The 16,528-nt window shown below is 43.2% G+C and overlaps 1 non-coding gene and 1 pseudogene across 1 annotated transcript; both read right to left on the reverse strand.

The window, feature by feature from the left end:
* Window positions 1-1,215: 1,215 nt before the first annotated feature.
* LOC118730411 lies at window positions 1,216-2,483 on the reverse strand (annotated as a pseudogene).
* Window positions 2,484-8,219: 5,736 nt separating this feature from the next.
* Window positions 8,220-8,324, reverse strand: LOC118730963. Its single transcript, XR_004991688.1, has one exon. It is a non-coding gene; the product is annotated as a U6 spliceosomal RNA (small nuclear RNA).
* Between the last annotated feature and the right edge of the window lie 8,204 nt (window positions 8,325-16,528).

The raw sequence follows: 16,528 nt of genomic DNA on the forward strand, positions 1-16,528 counted from the left end.
GATTTTTGTTTTTACCTGTTCACTTTATTCTTTTACAGGCTGACCAGAAGTGAGTGATAGAGGCTGCTTGGCAGGAGGTGAATGAGAACGGCAATGAAATGAGTCTGGGTTTCAAATGCCAAACCAGCAGCCAAAAATTCCTGGATTGATTTGGAATACCAGTAATATCAATGGGTAGGTTAATTGACAGGGAGGGACTAGATCTCAAAACCTGGCCTATTGTTATGTAAAACAGAAGGGAATAACTGAGGATTCCTTTCCCCTTCTCTTCAAGTAACTATTGTGGATTTCCTAGAACAGTTCTCAAAGGAATACACCTTTTATTATGTCCTGGGACACATACATACATACATACAATACATGCATACATACCGTACCTGACTCAATACTTATCCTTACAACATTATGTTCTTTTCTATTCTATTATGTTTTGGTTTCTTTGTTGTTGTTGGGATTTGAGCTAAGCATAGGTCGGCCGTGGGCAGGGGTGGGTTTGTAGGTGGCCTGAATTAGACTTCTAACACTCAGTCCTAACAGCAGAAACTTAAAGGTACTACTGTGAAAATGCTAACTTTCACACAGAAAGTAAGTCAAGAGCTCAAATGACCAAAGGAGGAGGGTCTAGCTCAGTGGTTTTCAACAGAAGCAGTATGACCTCTGCAAGCAGATCAGGGGGGAAGGAAAGTCCGGGTTCTGGGGAGACAAGGCCATCAGCAAGCAGGGCCAGGGATGCTGCATGCTCAAATGTCCTGCCTCAAATACCAGGGGCAGCCCCCTAATCTACCTGGCACCAAGCAAGGCTGGGCGGGGCACCCCTCCCCTCTGCTACCTCTCCAGTTGGCGCTGATGCCTTGCTAAGAATTTACCGTATTTTTCGGACCATAAGACACACTTTTTTTCCCCCAGAAGTGGGGGGAAAAAGTCCCTGCGTCTTATGGTCCAAATATAGCCTACACATATACTTTAAAAAAAAAAGTTTTTTTACTCTGTGTGGTCTCTGTGTGCTTGCCCGGCTCTAAAATGGTTCTAAATGCTGCTGTTTACTTTACAGGGTTGATTACATGTGTTTATGACTGTGATGTTGGGTTTTAATGCACATAAAATATTTTAGGACACTATTTGTTTCAGAATCTTTTTTTCTTCATTTCCCTTCTCTAAAAACTGGTGCGTCTTATGGTCCGGTGCGTCTTATGGTCCGAAAAATACGGTAAGTACGGCTTTCGGGACTTGAGAAGCTAGGAGCCTCTCAGGAGACTTGCACACAGCTGCTGCTCGGATCCTTTTCCGCTCAGGTTGATGAGCTTCAGTTAATTTATGGTGAGGACATCCCTCAGGATCTCCTGGCTTAACTGGGTCTGTAAATCAGTCAGCTTCTTCTTCAACCCAGGGAGGGCGGAGAGGACGCTAGTGTCAGGGCACAGAGAGCCACAGGGCTTCACGTGGTAGTCAAACCTCTCCGGCTTGCCATTGGGGTCGCCCGGAGCCTGGGACTCATCTTCATCCAGCTCCGAGTACCCGCTCTTCTGGCTTGGGGTACACTGTGTGCTCAGGCCATTGTCGGGATCATATTCCAAAGCCACCCTGCAGGCGGGCTCCACTGAGCATGCTCCTAGCCAAAGCCCTTTGGGGCATAGGCGCGCAGTCTCAGCTCCTGGCCCTTTTGCAGCTGGACGATGAGGATGTCCGTCCTGGTCCACGTAGTCATTGGGGGCGTTATCTCGGTTCCGGGGTGCCACTGCGATGACCGGGGGCTGCTGGAGATGAGATCCAGGAGACGTGACGTCACGAGGCTGGTCTTGGTGGCACCGCCTGTGCACAGTGGACTCCAGCGGGCTCCGGGGGCGGGACTCACGCGTGCAATCCCCGGAGCAGCTTGCCCACAGTGCCATCGCGAGTGAGGGGATTAATCCAAGCCTGTGAGGGCTGAGGAAGGGGCGTCCATCTGAGCCCAGGCAGTGGCTGTTATGGGCACCTCGGTGATGGAGACCCTTGGAATAGAATTGGCCACCCCGCTAGGTCCGTATGTTCGATGATGAACTGGACATTCTCGTTGCTGAGCTCCCTGATCTGCACGGTGGGCTGGCTGGTTGGCATATGCTGGCATGGTGCTCAGCTGCCGGCCGGCCACCGGCGTCAGTTGGTTTTTTGTATTTTTTTTTGTTTGTTTGTTTTTAATTCTTGGCTTTCATCAGCCTGTTTTAAAGCTTTGTCTTGGGGTAGAGGGCGTGTTGGCTAGCAGCTGTCTCCTTCTCAGAGCTGGGCTGCAGATTTGAGAACAGATGTTTGTTATTCACTCCATAACAGTCCTAGGCGGGATGCCAGCGGGGGTTGTCCTGCTGTGGGTCTTTGAACTGATGGGCCATCTGTCCTGGATCGTGACAGGAGTGGGCGTAGAAGTGGGGGTGCAGAGAGAAAGCTCATTAAACAGGACCTGGCTCTAGGATTCAGAAGGTGGCACTGAGTTACCTTGTTGGAGAGGTTATTCTTTTTTTTCTTTTCTTTTCTTTTCTTTTCTTTTCTTTTCTTTTCTTTTCTTTTCTTTCTTTCTTTCTTTCTTTTTAATATATACATATATATTTTTAAAATATTTTTAAAATACATATATTTTATTGATTTTTTACAGAGAGGAAGAGAGAGGGATAGAGAGTTAGAAACATCAATGAGAGAGGATCATCAATCAGCTGCCTCCTGCAAATCCTTGACTGGGGATGTGCCCGCAACCAAGGCATACATGCCCTTCAGTCCTCAGGCTAATGCTCTATTCACTGAGCCAAACCGGTTTCAGCTAAAAAATATTTTTATTGATTTCAGAGAGGAAGGGAGAGGGAGAGAGAGAGAGAGAGAAACATCAATGATGAGAGAGAATCCTTGATCAGTTGCCTCTGGCTCACCCCCTACTGGAGGTACACCCAGGCATGTATTTTGATCTGAAACCTTGTGGTTCTTGAGTTGATGCTCAACCGCTGACCCGCCAAGCTGGAGAGTTTATTCTTTAAAGAAAATTTGTATCTTTGATTCAACAGTTTCTAAAAATCAATAAACAAGGTTAGAAATGCAGGTATCTCCTGTTTTACACAATAATCTGTTATTGGGGGTTGAGGGGGGCACATCAATTGTTCTGCATGAAAATGATAAACTGGAGCCTGCTTCTCATTTTATTTCAGATAGGAAAAATTATACTTTGTCAACCCCAAGCCCTCAACTGATTTTTTTAAACAGGTAAGGAAAGTGTGGTAATATACTGTGTGTGTGTGTGTGTGTGTGTGTGTAATTTTTTAAAATCCAAACTATCTCGTTAAGTGTAAAATACTTAATAGACCCTTTCTTTATCACAAAAGAATTAATAGGGTCAATAAAAACAACAGCTTTCACGCAGTGGAAGGCCACTGAACAGGATGGCTTTAGTGTTCTCAGCTTGGCTAACCATAGACAGGCTTTTCTCCGACTTTAGGCCCCGAGCTCCCTTCTGTCAGAGTATCAGCTTTAGGAAAGATAATTATACATTCTTTCTCTGCCCCTTTGAGATGTGAATATTTTTAAATGCCTCTTGTGAGTTTTACAACCCAGGAAGGTTTTTCTCAAGAACCTGGGAATCATCTCTCTGACTTGCGTCTGAGCAAGGGAGCACCTTCAAAAGGAGTCACTCGCACACGTGAGTGCCTTTCCACAATGCCAGGTGTATTAGGGGAGACTCCCCAATAAGCCAGTAGAGTCACATGCACATTACATACAGAGAGGGGCAGTTTACATGATGGAAGTGAGCAGGGCAGATGTTCAGTGCGATGCCCTGGTCACTGGCAGTGGCTCAGGTCTCCGGAGAGGCGGGCGTCCATCTGAAGCCAGGCGGCTGCAGTGGAGCATGTGTCTGCTGGAGTGGAAGTCCAGCAGGTGACCTGCGGGACAGCAAGCACCAGCACTGGGTGGTCAGAGCTCTCAGTTATCATCGCCATGGAGGTCGCATGCATATTGGTATCCAGGTGAAGACCTTACCCGAGTGTCCACATTTGTGGTTTTGGGCATTCTGGCCCCCTTCCCAGGGCATTCCTGTGACACCCCAGACTTTTAAAAATATATATGTTGTTTATTGATTTCAGAGAGGAAGGGAGAGGGAGAGGGAGAGAGAAACATCAACGATAAAAGAGAATCATTGATCAGTTGCCTCCTGCACGCCCCACACTGGGGAGCGAGTTGGCAATCTGGGTGTGTGCCCTGACCGGGAATCACACCATAGCCTCCTTGTTCATAGAGCCCTTACGTTCAACCACTGAGCCATGCCGGCTGGGTTCTTTTTTTCTTCTTCTAAGGAGACCAGTCATATTGGAACAAGGGACCACAATTTTAGAAATTAAGGGGACCATGGAAGAAGCACAGGGCTGCAGAGCAGCAGAAGGTATATTTCAATAGAATAGGGGAGCTGAAAAGTTGCAACAGATATGTCTCCATAGAATGAGGGAGCTGGAAACAGCAAAAAGGTCTATATTTACAAAATAAAGAGAAGGAAGTCCTTCCAGAAGGAGAGGAAAGCCCAGGGGGAACAGGAAAACAATAAGGAAATAAGGGGATTTGGGGGGGGGGGGGGAAAGAACCTCACATGTCCCATGTGAGATTTGATCTTTGAGTTCAGAAGTTACTATAATAACCAGTCTAAGGGAATAGTGACCAATCAGAGGGGATATCAAGGCACCAAGATCTACAGCTTTTTCTAGTATAAACCAAGGAAACAGGGACTCAGTGGGACTCTTCCCTCTCCCCACATGGGAGTCTGTACTTGTTCTTCAGTAAATTTCCACCTTTACTATACCATCTGGTCTAACTTTTGATAATCCTATCTAATAAAAGAGTAAATTGACTATCAGTCTAACACACAAGATGGCTGCCCCATGTGGTCAAAGATGGCTGCCCCCATGTGGACACAAGATGGCCACCACAAGATGGCTGGCAGGGGAGGGAAGTTGAGGGCGATCAGGCCTGCAGGGGAGGACAGTTAGGGGAAACCAGGCTGGCAGGGGAAGGCAGTTAGGGATCACTAGGCTATCAGGGGAGGGCAGTTGGGGGTGACCAGGCTGATAGGGGAGGGCAGTTATGGGCAATCAGGCTAGCAGCGGAGCAATTAGGTGTCGATCAGGCTGGCGGGGGAGTGGTTAGGGCAGGTGTGGGCAACCTGCGGCTCCGGAGCGGCATGCGGCTCTATTTGTTAAGTGAAAAAATCCTTTTTCTGCACGATCCGGTATACAGCATTAAGGTAAGAAACAATATATGCAGTGTTATATTTGTTTTAAATGTCGCAATGGTTTTGCGGCTCCCAGGTTTTTTTTTCCTTCGAAAACAGGTCCAAGTGGCTCTTTATATCTGAAAGGTTGCCAACCCCTGGGTTAGGGGGTAATCAGGCAGACAGGTAGGCAAGTGGGTAGGAGCCAGCAGTCCTGGATTGTGAGAGGGATGTCCGACTGCCGGTTTAGGCCCAATCCTGAGATTGGGCCTAAACGGGCAGTCGGACATCCCTCAAGGGGTCCCAGTTTGGAGAGGGTGCAGGCTGGGCTGAGGAACACCTCCCCGACCCAAGCACAAATTTCATGCACCAGGCCACTAGTCAATTATAACAAAAAATAGGAAGGTGGAAGGTCTGTGATCTTATCAGCAGATTTGTCACAAATAAACAGAGGTGTCAACCCTGAGAATTATGGGTGTCATGAGAGGGTGGACAGTGAGTTCTAAGTCTTATAGGGAAGGGTATTTCTTTAAATTATTTCCTACAGCACAAAGGATTTCTGGAAACAAAAGGTTGGGGAGGTGTTCTTTATCATCACTGCTCTCCAGAAGCGCAGGGCTCAGGTGCAGTTCACACCATCAGTAGGCAAGAGGAAGAAGGATCTGTGTACAGTGGGGCACATGCTGTCCTCCCCTACTAGTTAGTTACTTTTTAGAAATGGTTTATCCAACTCTGAAACATGAATCCTCCTGTTGTGGGACACTGCTGCCCCCAAGTGGTAGTACTTATGTAGTAACTGCCAAACCTTAGACTGGAAAAGAAACTACATCTTTTTTCAGACGCCTGTAGGCTGTGTGTACCCTCGGAGTGTGCAAGAAAAGCTGCTGGATGCTGGAAGAAAATACCATAATTCCTACTTTATTTTACTTTTATTGAAAAATGCAAGCAAGAATTGAAACTTTATATATATATATATATATATATATATTTTTTTTTTTATATACTTAAGATATATTTTATTGATTTTTCACAGAGGAAGAGAGAGGAAAAGAAAGTTAGAAACATCGGCGGGACCGGTTTGGCTCAGTGGATAGAGCGTCGGCTTGGGGACTGAAGGGTCCCAGGTTCGATTCCGGTCAAGGGCATGTATTAATACCTTGGTTGCGGGCATATCCCCAGTAGGGGGTGTGCAAGAGGCAGCTGATCGACGACTCTTTCTCATCAATGTTTCTAACTCTCTATTTCTCTCCTTTCCTCTCTGTATAAAATCAATAAAAAATATATTAAAAAAAAAAAAAGAAAGTTAGAAACATTGATGAGAGAAAATCATTAATCAGCTACCTCCTGCACAACCCCTACTGGGGATGTGCGCGCAACCAACGTACATGCCCTTGACTGGAATCGAACCCGGAACCTTTCAGTCTGCAGACCGACGCTCTATCCACTGAGTCAAACTGATTTCGGCAAAACTTTATTGATATTTATCATACTGTCAATTTGCACTGGGTTCTTTACTCTGAACCTGCCACACATCACCTGCACAGAGAAGAGTAGAAGCTTCACAGGCTGGCAGAGTTCCTCTCTGGACCGCTTCATAGTGTAGTAACATATTCCAGATCGTGGGTGGTTGGTTAAATGCAGATAATATTACCTATTTTCAACTAAAACTACCTTTACACAGTGGACAGGAGGCATTAGAGGACTCCTACAGAGAAACTGCTGGTTTAGAAAATAACCCTAAGAGGGCATGAACCAGCAAACAGTAAGCCATGCGTCATTGTCAAGTATTCTTCAGTAGAAGTTTTTTTTTAATCAGCTACTTGACAAGAAAAAACACACACACACACAAAAAAACCCCAAAACAACCCCCCCCCCCAAATCTAACTTGTTTTACTAGAGGTTGGTCAAAACATTCAAAATTGTCAACACTGTTTTGCCAAGACCTTCGTGGTGGGTTCAGGATCTGAAGGAGGGGCTGATGCACAAATGAAAATGCTATAGAAGAAATATGAATTTAGAAGGCATTTGGGACCAGGTGGAGCCTTTTTTTTTTTTTTTTTTAGAGAGTTAGAGAGTTAGAAACATCGATGAGAGAGAGACATCGATCAGCTGCCTCTTGCACACCCTACTGGGGATATGCCCGCAACCAAGGTACATGCCCTTGACCAGAATCAAACCTGGGACCCTTCAGTTCCCAAGCTCTATCCATTAAGAAAACCGGTCTCGGCGGAGCCTCTTTCTTGAAGTGACACCCTGACTTCTGGTCTGGTCTGCTATTTATTTACTTGAATACACATTTTCCCGTTAGCAATGCATACAGGCATATCAAAGGTAAAGTTCGGTAAACAGTAAGAGAATTATCAGGTTAGGGAATTGTCTTGAGTCACCACTATATCTCAACATCGGGTGCTTAGCGTCACGTCAGCCTTGTGAATGCCCAAGGTCATTGGCCTTCTGAGTTCCTTGGCGCACTGACAGTATTGGCAAGCAGTGGCTTCCCACACTGTTTGAAATATGGATTCCGTTTAATTATTGTCAATATAAGCCTCACCCCAATTGCTGTGTAGGAAGAGGTTTCATGAGATAACTATTTTATTGCAGCCACTTGCCCACTAATATTTGAAATAAATTGAACTTAGATCCAGTTCTTTACATCACTATTTCATAGTTTTAACTCAGCCTTCTCAAAATTCATGAAATGCAGCACGTACAGTTCCTGGTCCTCTCCCTATTGTATTGGGACAGACCTGTGACCAGCATCTATGTACAGGTATGAGATACGTTAAAGAATAATTTTCAAAAAGATGAACTCATGACTTTCTGGCAAACATCAAATGAACATGTATCAAAGATGTTACTTAACTAATTGATTAAGTAAATGGATGAACCAGTGAAGATGTTATGACCAATTCAATGCTTTAAGAAGCAAAGATATTTATTGCATAAGACTTATAGGATGCACTACTGATTAATATCCAGTTAGCCACACTTAAAAAAAAAAAAAATATATATATATATAGAACACTTCATAAATTTTCTATCATCCTTGTGCAGGGCTGTGCTAATCTTCTCTGTATCGTTCCAATTTTAGTATAGGTGCTGCCAAAGCGAGCACTAGCCACACATCTTTGTATGAAAGTTATTTGCATCTCTGCCAGATTCTGTTCACCAACAAGTTATCTGCATCTCTTCCAGTCAAAAATCTCTGAAACCCAACAACCAATGGTTTCCGGCTGCCTATCACTACTTGAGCCAATTAAGCAGAGTCAGTATTGAGTCATATGTAAGTGTTTATTCCAATAATTCTAGCAGTATGGGAGGGCAGCAGGTCATATACAAAAATCTGCTCTAGCCGAAACCGGTTTAGTCAGTGGATAGAGCATCAGTCTGTGGACTGAAGGCTCCCGTGTTCGATTCCGGTCAAAGGCATGTACCTTAGCTGCAGGCACATCTCTGGTAGGTGGTGTGCAATGTTGGGAGCCATCAGAGTTGAGACAAGCAACTCCGTCTTAAGGAAATAGAATTAAGTTCCTTCTAGCAGAAGTTATGCGGTGCCCCGAGGGTTTGGCCAGAAGCTAAAAGATTAACCTGCCGCTTAGCATCTCTGCAACTTCCCCTTCCTGATCCTCCCCCATAGCTAGCCCAGCCTTGGAATGTTACACCTTGGAATGTTACACCGCCCTGGCAGTTAGCCAATCCTGTGTTGCCAGATACCTTAGCACCTTGCCACTCAGTGCCAAAACCTATTATACACTGCCAAAGACCCCTCTGCGTAGGCAACCCTGCCCCCCTTTGTTCCTGCTGTATATATACTACCATTTCAAAAAATAAAGTTTGAGGCTTGATCAGAACCTTGTCTTGCCTCCATTCTTCCGAGTTCCTTGTTTGTTTCATTCTCTTAGGTGGTTCCTGCGAACCCTTGTTGTTGCCCTGTGGGTCGGGGCAGTGCAAGAGGCAGCTGGTTGATGTTTCTCTCTCATCGACGTTTCTAGCTCTCTATCACTCTTCCTTCCTCTCTGTAAAAAATAAAAAAATATATATATTTAAAAAAATCTGCTCTACCTTCCTTATAAACCAGCTGCTTATATTGGATAGAAGGACAAAGATTACATGGGAAAGTAAGATTACAAGCCTGGGGAAGCAGACAAGGTACAAGGGCTACAGGTTACAGGTATTGTGGGTTGGGGGTCATAAAGGGTTGGCAAAGGGCAGATGCCTCTGAGACTAGATTGTTTCAGCAACAAGGATGTTAATCTTTCTATAATGATAGGCAGTTCCCGGAAAAGGAGGATGGACTGCACTCCGATGTTGGCTCCCAAGTCCAGGTGTGAATAACTCTCAGCCAGGTTAGAATGTGGTTTCTCTAGTCAGAACAGAACAATCATGGTTAACAGAGCAGGTTTAATATTTCTTATAACAATAGCTAGTCCCCATTGTTCTATTTCTGCTCCTAACTTTACTAGAGGGAGAAATTTGAATTGACTTTGGTTTTAGGAATACTACTTCAATGGACCCTTTCATTACAGAAAAGTAAAACCAAAGTCCCATTTTGGGATAGAAATGTCTCAGGCAATGGGTACATAGGCTGTTTTGCTCAGTATTGTGAAATATTGTTTCATCATGTACTTGCTTTCAGTAAAAATATGTTGTAAGAATCTTTATACAATGCACCTCTTGATAACATTATTTTCAAAAAAATCAATATGCTCAAAATGGAAGATACGAAAGTGGTAAAAAATTAATTATAAAAATATAGTTAATATGTAAATGTTTGACATGATCAGATTAGAAGGGATACTGAATGGTGTGCTGGTTGGGCCTCTATGTAGGCTGATGAGTGTGATGGTTACCAGTGCATCGGAAACAGTTACAGTATATTGTCACCAGACGGGACTGAGGCCTGCCGGTAGCATGTGGTTTCACAATGTAAGTCCAGGTGACGTTGAGAGGACGTTCATTTTTATTATTATTATTATTATTATTTAAATATATTTTATTGATTGATTTTACACAGAGAGGAATTGAGAGGGACAGAGAGTTAGAAACATCGATGAGAGAGAATCATCGATCAGCTGCCTCTTGCACACCACTCACTGGGGATGTACCCGCAACCAAGGTACATACCCTTGACCGCAATCGAACCCGGGACCTTTCAGTCCACAGGCCGACTGGATAGAGCATTGGCCTGCGGACTGAAAGGTCCCATGTTCAATTCCGGTCAAGGGTATGTACCTTGGTTGTGGGCACATCCCCAGTAGGAGGAGTGTAAGAGGCAGCTGATTGATGTTTCTCTCCCATCAGTGTTTCTAACTCTCTATCCTCTCCCTTCCTCTCTGTAAAAAATCAATAAAATATATTTGGAAAAAAAAAATCCTGAGCCAGGTAAAGCACAATCTTTCCCAGATTTGCACAGTGTATGCATTCCTGGAAAATTTAGTGTCTAGTAAAACCATGCAAAAATATTTTGCTTATATGTGAAACAAAATAAGGTTTAAGCTCAGATAATTTTAAACAGGTGTTTAAGCACCATAAATGAGTGGAGGGACAAAGTTCATGCTAGCTGAGGGACAGTGTTGCATTGTGAGACTCTTGTCACATGTAGTGTCCCAGTTCCCCACCTACTGAATGACAGTATTGCTCATACTAATACCTTCACTTCAAAATCCTAGTCCTTGGGACAATCAAAAAGACTTTAAAAGAATTTCCCTCCAGAGGGCAGTATAATTCCTATGGAGAATCACAGAACTAAGATGATCTGCCACAAATCAAATCAGTCCTTGCCTGTGGGGTTAGGGTAGGGCAGCATTATTTTATTGCCTGGAAGCTGGCTTGGGGTTGGAGTGAGTGGTAGGGACAAAGGAATATTTTTTCTTGTTAGCCCTCAGGGAAGTCTGGAGAACTGAGGCACTTAAGAAATGACTGAGGTAACATTTGACACCTTTCTCATACATTTTTAGTTTTCTTTCATTAATTTTCCCCACATAGAGAGCTAGAATGAAAATCCCCTCCCTGAGACTTTGCTGAAATCTCTCAAACAAGCAGCAGCTGGTGTCAGCATGCCCAAAACTTATCAATAAAAGGCCCAGGATCTGGCACTAGCACCAGCCTGCTTTGCTTCACAGCGGGGCCTCACCTGGGCACTTCGAAGCCCAATACAAGAAGCAGCCATCTGCAAATCTCTCAGTAGCTTTTGCTGGCTGGCCCCAGGCAGTGGCTGACTTTGCACTTTCCAAGAGGCCCCAGAGCCAGTGCTCCTGGTGGACGTTTCAGACCATACTAGATTACACCTCTACACATCCACAAGTGATACTCCAGGGGCAGACTCAGTAAGCACCAAAGCCCCACTGAAGGAAGTCCTGCTCCATATGAGGTATCTCCTGCACAGTAGCTCTTCCACTATAGTTAGTTACAGCTGGTCCTCACAGCCAGTTGACTTGGAGATTAATTCCTGTCAGTGATGCTTTGATTGTTCACACAGCCCACACAGGGGTGCATATAGAGTGCCCAGCTCAGTTAACAGGGGAGGCTGAGCCACTGGGCCCTATAGGACACGTACTACACAAGGCCACTCTACCAATTCCAGGAGATATAGCAGCTCTATCCAATACATAGCAGCTCTACCCAATACATAGAAATAAACACAGGGAAGCATTCAAAATGTGGAGACAAAGAAACATGTCACAAAGGAAAGAAATGGAAGCAAGCAAACTACTGGATACAGAGTTCAAAACAATAGCTATAAGGCTGCTCAAGGATCTTAATGAGAGCTTCAAGGGACTTAGTGAGACTTTCAAGGATCTTAATGAAAATTTCAAGGACATAAAGGACCAGTCAAAAAGTAAGCATACACTAATTGAAATAATGAATAATCTATAGGGATTCAACACTAGACTAGAGGACTCTGAGAATCAAATCAATGATTTGGAATCAGAGGAAGCAAGAAACACCAACCAGAAGAGCAAAAAGAAAAGGAATTAAAAAATATTCCTCTCACAATCTGGAACTGCTTGCTTTCAACCGCTCTCCTTCCTGCCTGCCTGCCTGATTGCCCCTAACTGCTTCTACCTGCCATTCAGTCGCCCCCAACTGTCCTCCCCTGCTGGCCTGGTTACCCCCAACTGCCCTCCCCTGCAGGCCTGGTCCCCAACAATTGCCCTCCCCTGCAGGCCCAGTCCCCAACAACTATCCTCTCCTGCAGGTCTGGACATCTCCAACTGCCTTCCCCTGCTGGCCAGATCACCCACAACTGCCCTCCTCTGCCAGCCATCTTGTGGTGGCCATCTTGTGATAACATGGGGGTGGCCATCTTGTGTGAGGTCAATTTGCATTTTACCTCTTTATTATATAGGATAACTTTTTAATATTTTAAGAGAGGAAGGGAGAGAAACATCATGATGAGAGAGAATCAATGACTGACTGCCTCCTGCACAATTCCTACCAGGGATTGAGCCTGCCTTGACCAGGAATCAAACCGTGACCTCCTGGTTCATAGGTTGATGCTCAAACACAGAGGAACACTGGCTGGGCAAGGCATTTTTGTATCTAATTTAGCAATCATATGCTGGCAATCTTTCCCCCTCTCTCCCAGGGATTATGCACAGGCACACCTCTCTTCATTGCACCTCATTTTCTTGCATGTCAGAAGTGCTGCATTGTTTTACAAACTGAAGGACCCTTTACCTGCAAAAAGATGACAATTCTCTTTATTGTGATACTCGCCTTATTGCAGTGGCTTGGAACTAAACCTTAGCATCTCTGAGGTATGCTGATATGTACCCAGTCTCTCAGATTCTCCTTTGAACCAGTTTTTCATCCAGCTGGTCCTCTTCATTAATGAGTTAAATAAACCTTTAACCAAACTTTTATATTTATATGAGAGTTATATTTTTAAGGTAAGTGGCCTAGGTATTCGTGCAACTTTTCTAAAGGTTTGGAATTTTTCAAGATAAAAAGTTGAGAACTATCAACTTTGATAGTTCTTTGATAGTTCTCAACTTTTTATCTTGAAAAATTCCAAACCTTTAGAAAAGTTGCACGAATACTTAGGCCACTTACCTAGATTCAATCATTACATTTTTATCACTTTTGCTTTAATTTCTCTCTCTTCCCCCCTCTTCCTCTTTTTATCCATCCATTATTTTATTTTATTTATTTATTTTTTAAAATATATTTTATTGCTTTTTTACAGAGAGGAAGGGAGAGGGATGAGAGAGAAAAATCAATTAGCTGCCTCCTGCACACCTCTTACCAGGGATGTGCCTGCAACCAAGGCATATGCCCTTGACCGGAATCGAACCTGGGACCTTTCAGTCCACAGGCCAACGCTCTGTCCACTGAGCCAAACCGGTTTTGGCTCCATTCATTATTTTAAAATTAATTTTCTTTTCCCTGTTACCCTTCATAGAGTATTCTTAGAGTATTTCTGTGAGAAAACTTAGGTTGCAAAGCCTTTTCCTAACTTTTTAAAATTGAGGCATAATTGACATAAACATTATATCTCTAAGTTTTTTTTTTTAATTTATATTTTATTGATTTTGTACAGAGAGAGAGGGAGAGAGATAGAGAGTTAGAAACATCAATGAGAGAAACATCAATCAGCTGCCTCTTGCACACCCCCTACTGGGGATATGCCCGCAACCAAGGTACATGCCTCGACTGGAATCGAACCCGGGTCCCTTCAGTCCCCAAGCCGACGCTCTATCCATTGAGCCAAACCGGTTTTGGCAATATCTCTAAGTTTTAAAAAAGAATAAAAATTTATTTTATTTTACTTTAAAATATATTTTATTGATTTTTTTCACAGAGAGGAAGGGAGAGGGATAGATATAATTAGAAACATCAATAAGAGAGAATCATTGACCAGTTGCCTCCTGCACATCCCCTACTGGGGATGTGCTTGCAACCAATTTATATGCCCTTGACCATAATCGAACCCGGGACCCTTCAGTCCGCAGACCGACGCTCTATCCACTGAGCCAAATAGGTTTTGGCAGAATAAACATTTTAATTTAGATGGTTAAGTACAAGATCTCACTCAGAAAATTTAGAAGGTACACAGTAAGCTATTCTATTACCTAATACATTTTCCACATTACAAAATTTCCAACAGTCCCAATGTCCTTATAGCTTTTCTTTTTCTTTTTTCTTTTTGCTTCAAAATCCAATCAAGGATTATACATTCATTTTTTAGGAGCTTGAGATCTATCCACTGGCCAGGTGAAAGCTTACTTTTAAACATTTCCTCATTCAGAGTTTCTATCTCTTTTCTGTATGTAGGAAAGAAACAGGTAGATAACAGCATGACGTACTGTTGTGGTGTAATCCCCATCTTACAAAGGACACCTAAAAAAAATTTATGGAGTCATTTATTAAAGGCAAAACGCTCCATACCTCGCAGCCTGGAACAGCTTGTCACCTCTGGCTTATATTGGCAGAATATCACAAAGTATCTGGAATGAGGAACCTGTTTCTCGAAAAAGCATTTTTTCAGAAGCAGAATTTGAGCAACTTAGTTATCTACGAATCACAGAATCAACAGAAACAATGGGACCACCTGGATAATTTAGAATAATTGTGCTGTCCAGATTCTGGGATCACTGAGTCAGCAGGAATGCACTATCTGTAGCTACTGAGACAATTTAGGATAATTTGTGCTCTTATTCTGGGACCACTGAGTCAACTGAAACTCAATTATCTGTCTTAGTTCCCAGAAAAATGTGCTTTAGTAGCCAGTGAGATCACAATCAAGGGGACATTCAAACCATCATCAATGGAGTATTGGAATAGCATGCATAAGTTCAGAAAATGAGAATAACTTTTAAATGAGTACAGAACCCAAAACAGCAAAGTTAAAATATTAAACAGCATTTTTTTTTTTTTTTTTTTTTTTTTTTTTACCTAAGTATGGTTGCTACCATACTTCAGTACTCGATTCAAATCTTTGTATTTCCAAAGTCTTTAGTTTCAGTAAGTTTCAGTGAATCCATTAGGATGCTTTTGGTGGCGAGTAACAGAAAATAAAAAATAAAAATAAAACAATGACATTTAATATCTCACATAAAAGACACCCAGAATTAGAGCAGCTGTTCAGGGGTGTCATCAAGGTACCCAGTTCTTTCTGTCTTTCCATTGTGCCATTCTCAGCACGCTGGTTTGTCTCCTTAAGCTGGCTTCGCTCATACTGGTACCCTGTTTCCCCGAAAATAAGACAGTGTCTTATATTAATTTTTGCTCCCAAAGATGCGCTAGGTCTTATTTTCAGGGGATGTCTTATTTTTCCATGAAGAAGAATACGGTACACATTTATTGTTAAATGAAAATAAAGGAAATTTATTACCTGTATACGGTACAGTAGTACGGTAGTTGTCAACACAAACCAGACAAACTGTGAATCCTACAGTATCAAGAATTTACTCATTTATTCAATGACAATCATGTCATCATCTTCTGGAACATCATCCTAACAATCCAATTCCTGAATTTCCTGGTGAATTTCTTGTGACTCCATTTCTTTCAGAATCAGTGAACCAAATCTCTCATGTTTAGCCGGGGGTGGGGTGGGGGCTTATTTTCGGGGGGGTGCCTTATATTTCACTCAGAAGGAAACCTGTAAGTGGGTCTTATTTTCGGAGGATGTCTTATTTTTGGGGAAACATGGTAGTTTCAAATGGCTGCCCTAGTCACATCTGAATGATAATGTTCAGAGGCAGGAAATACTGTAAGTTATATCTCCGCTTTGCTCTCTTTTTAAGAGCTAAGGAACCCTTCCTAAAAGTCCCGAAGCCAACCACATTGGCTAGATTTCATTCCGTGCCTTTGCTCAAAATGATACTTCCATGGTTGTCTGGGCTAGTTACAATTTATCTCATAGTTTGGGGAGGGGCTCACACTCCTCTGTAGGATTTGTCTGCATGATGAACAAAATCTGGTTCTGGCCGAAACCGGTTTGGCTCAGTGGTAGAGTGTTGGTCTGCGGTCTGAAAGTTTCCAGGTTCGATTCTGGTCGAGGGCATGTACATTGGTTGCGGGCACACCCCCAGTGGGGGGTGTGCAAGAGGCATCTGGTCGATGTTTCTCTCTCTAGCTCTATCTCCCTCCCTTCCTCTCTGTAAAAAATCAATAAAATATATATTTTTTAAAAATCTGGTTCTGGATAAATGACCAACAGTGTCTGCTACACTCAGTTTTCTTCCTTATCAAAAGGAGGATGATAACATCTATGGAAGACTGCTATGAATATAAGATAAAATAATATATTAGTAATCCCTAAGCTGGTGCCTGGAGTGAAATGTGTTAAGATAAAATTTCTTTCCTACCTCC

The sequence above is a fragment of the Pipistrellus kuhlii genome, unplaced genomic scaffold (assembly GCF_014108245.1).
Source record: "Pipistrellus kuhlii isolate mPipKuh1 unplaced genomic scaffold, mPipKuh1.p scaffold_m20_p_3, whole genome shotgun sequence".
Lineage (NCBI taxonomy): Eukaryota > Metazoa > Chordata > Mammalia > Chiroptera > Vespertilionidae > Pipistrellus > Pipistrellus kuhlii.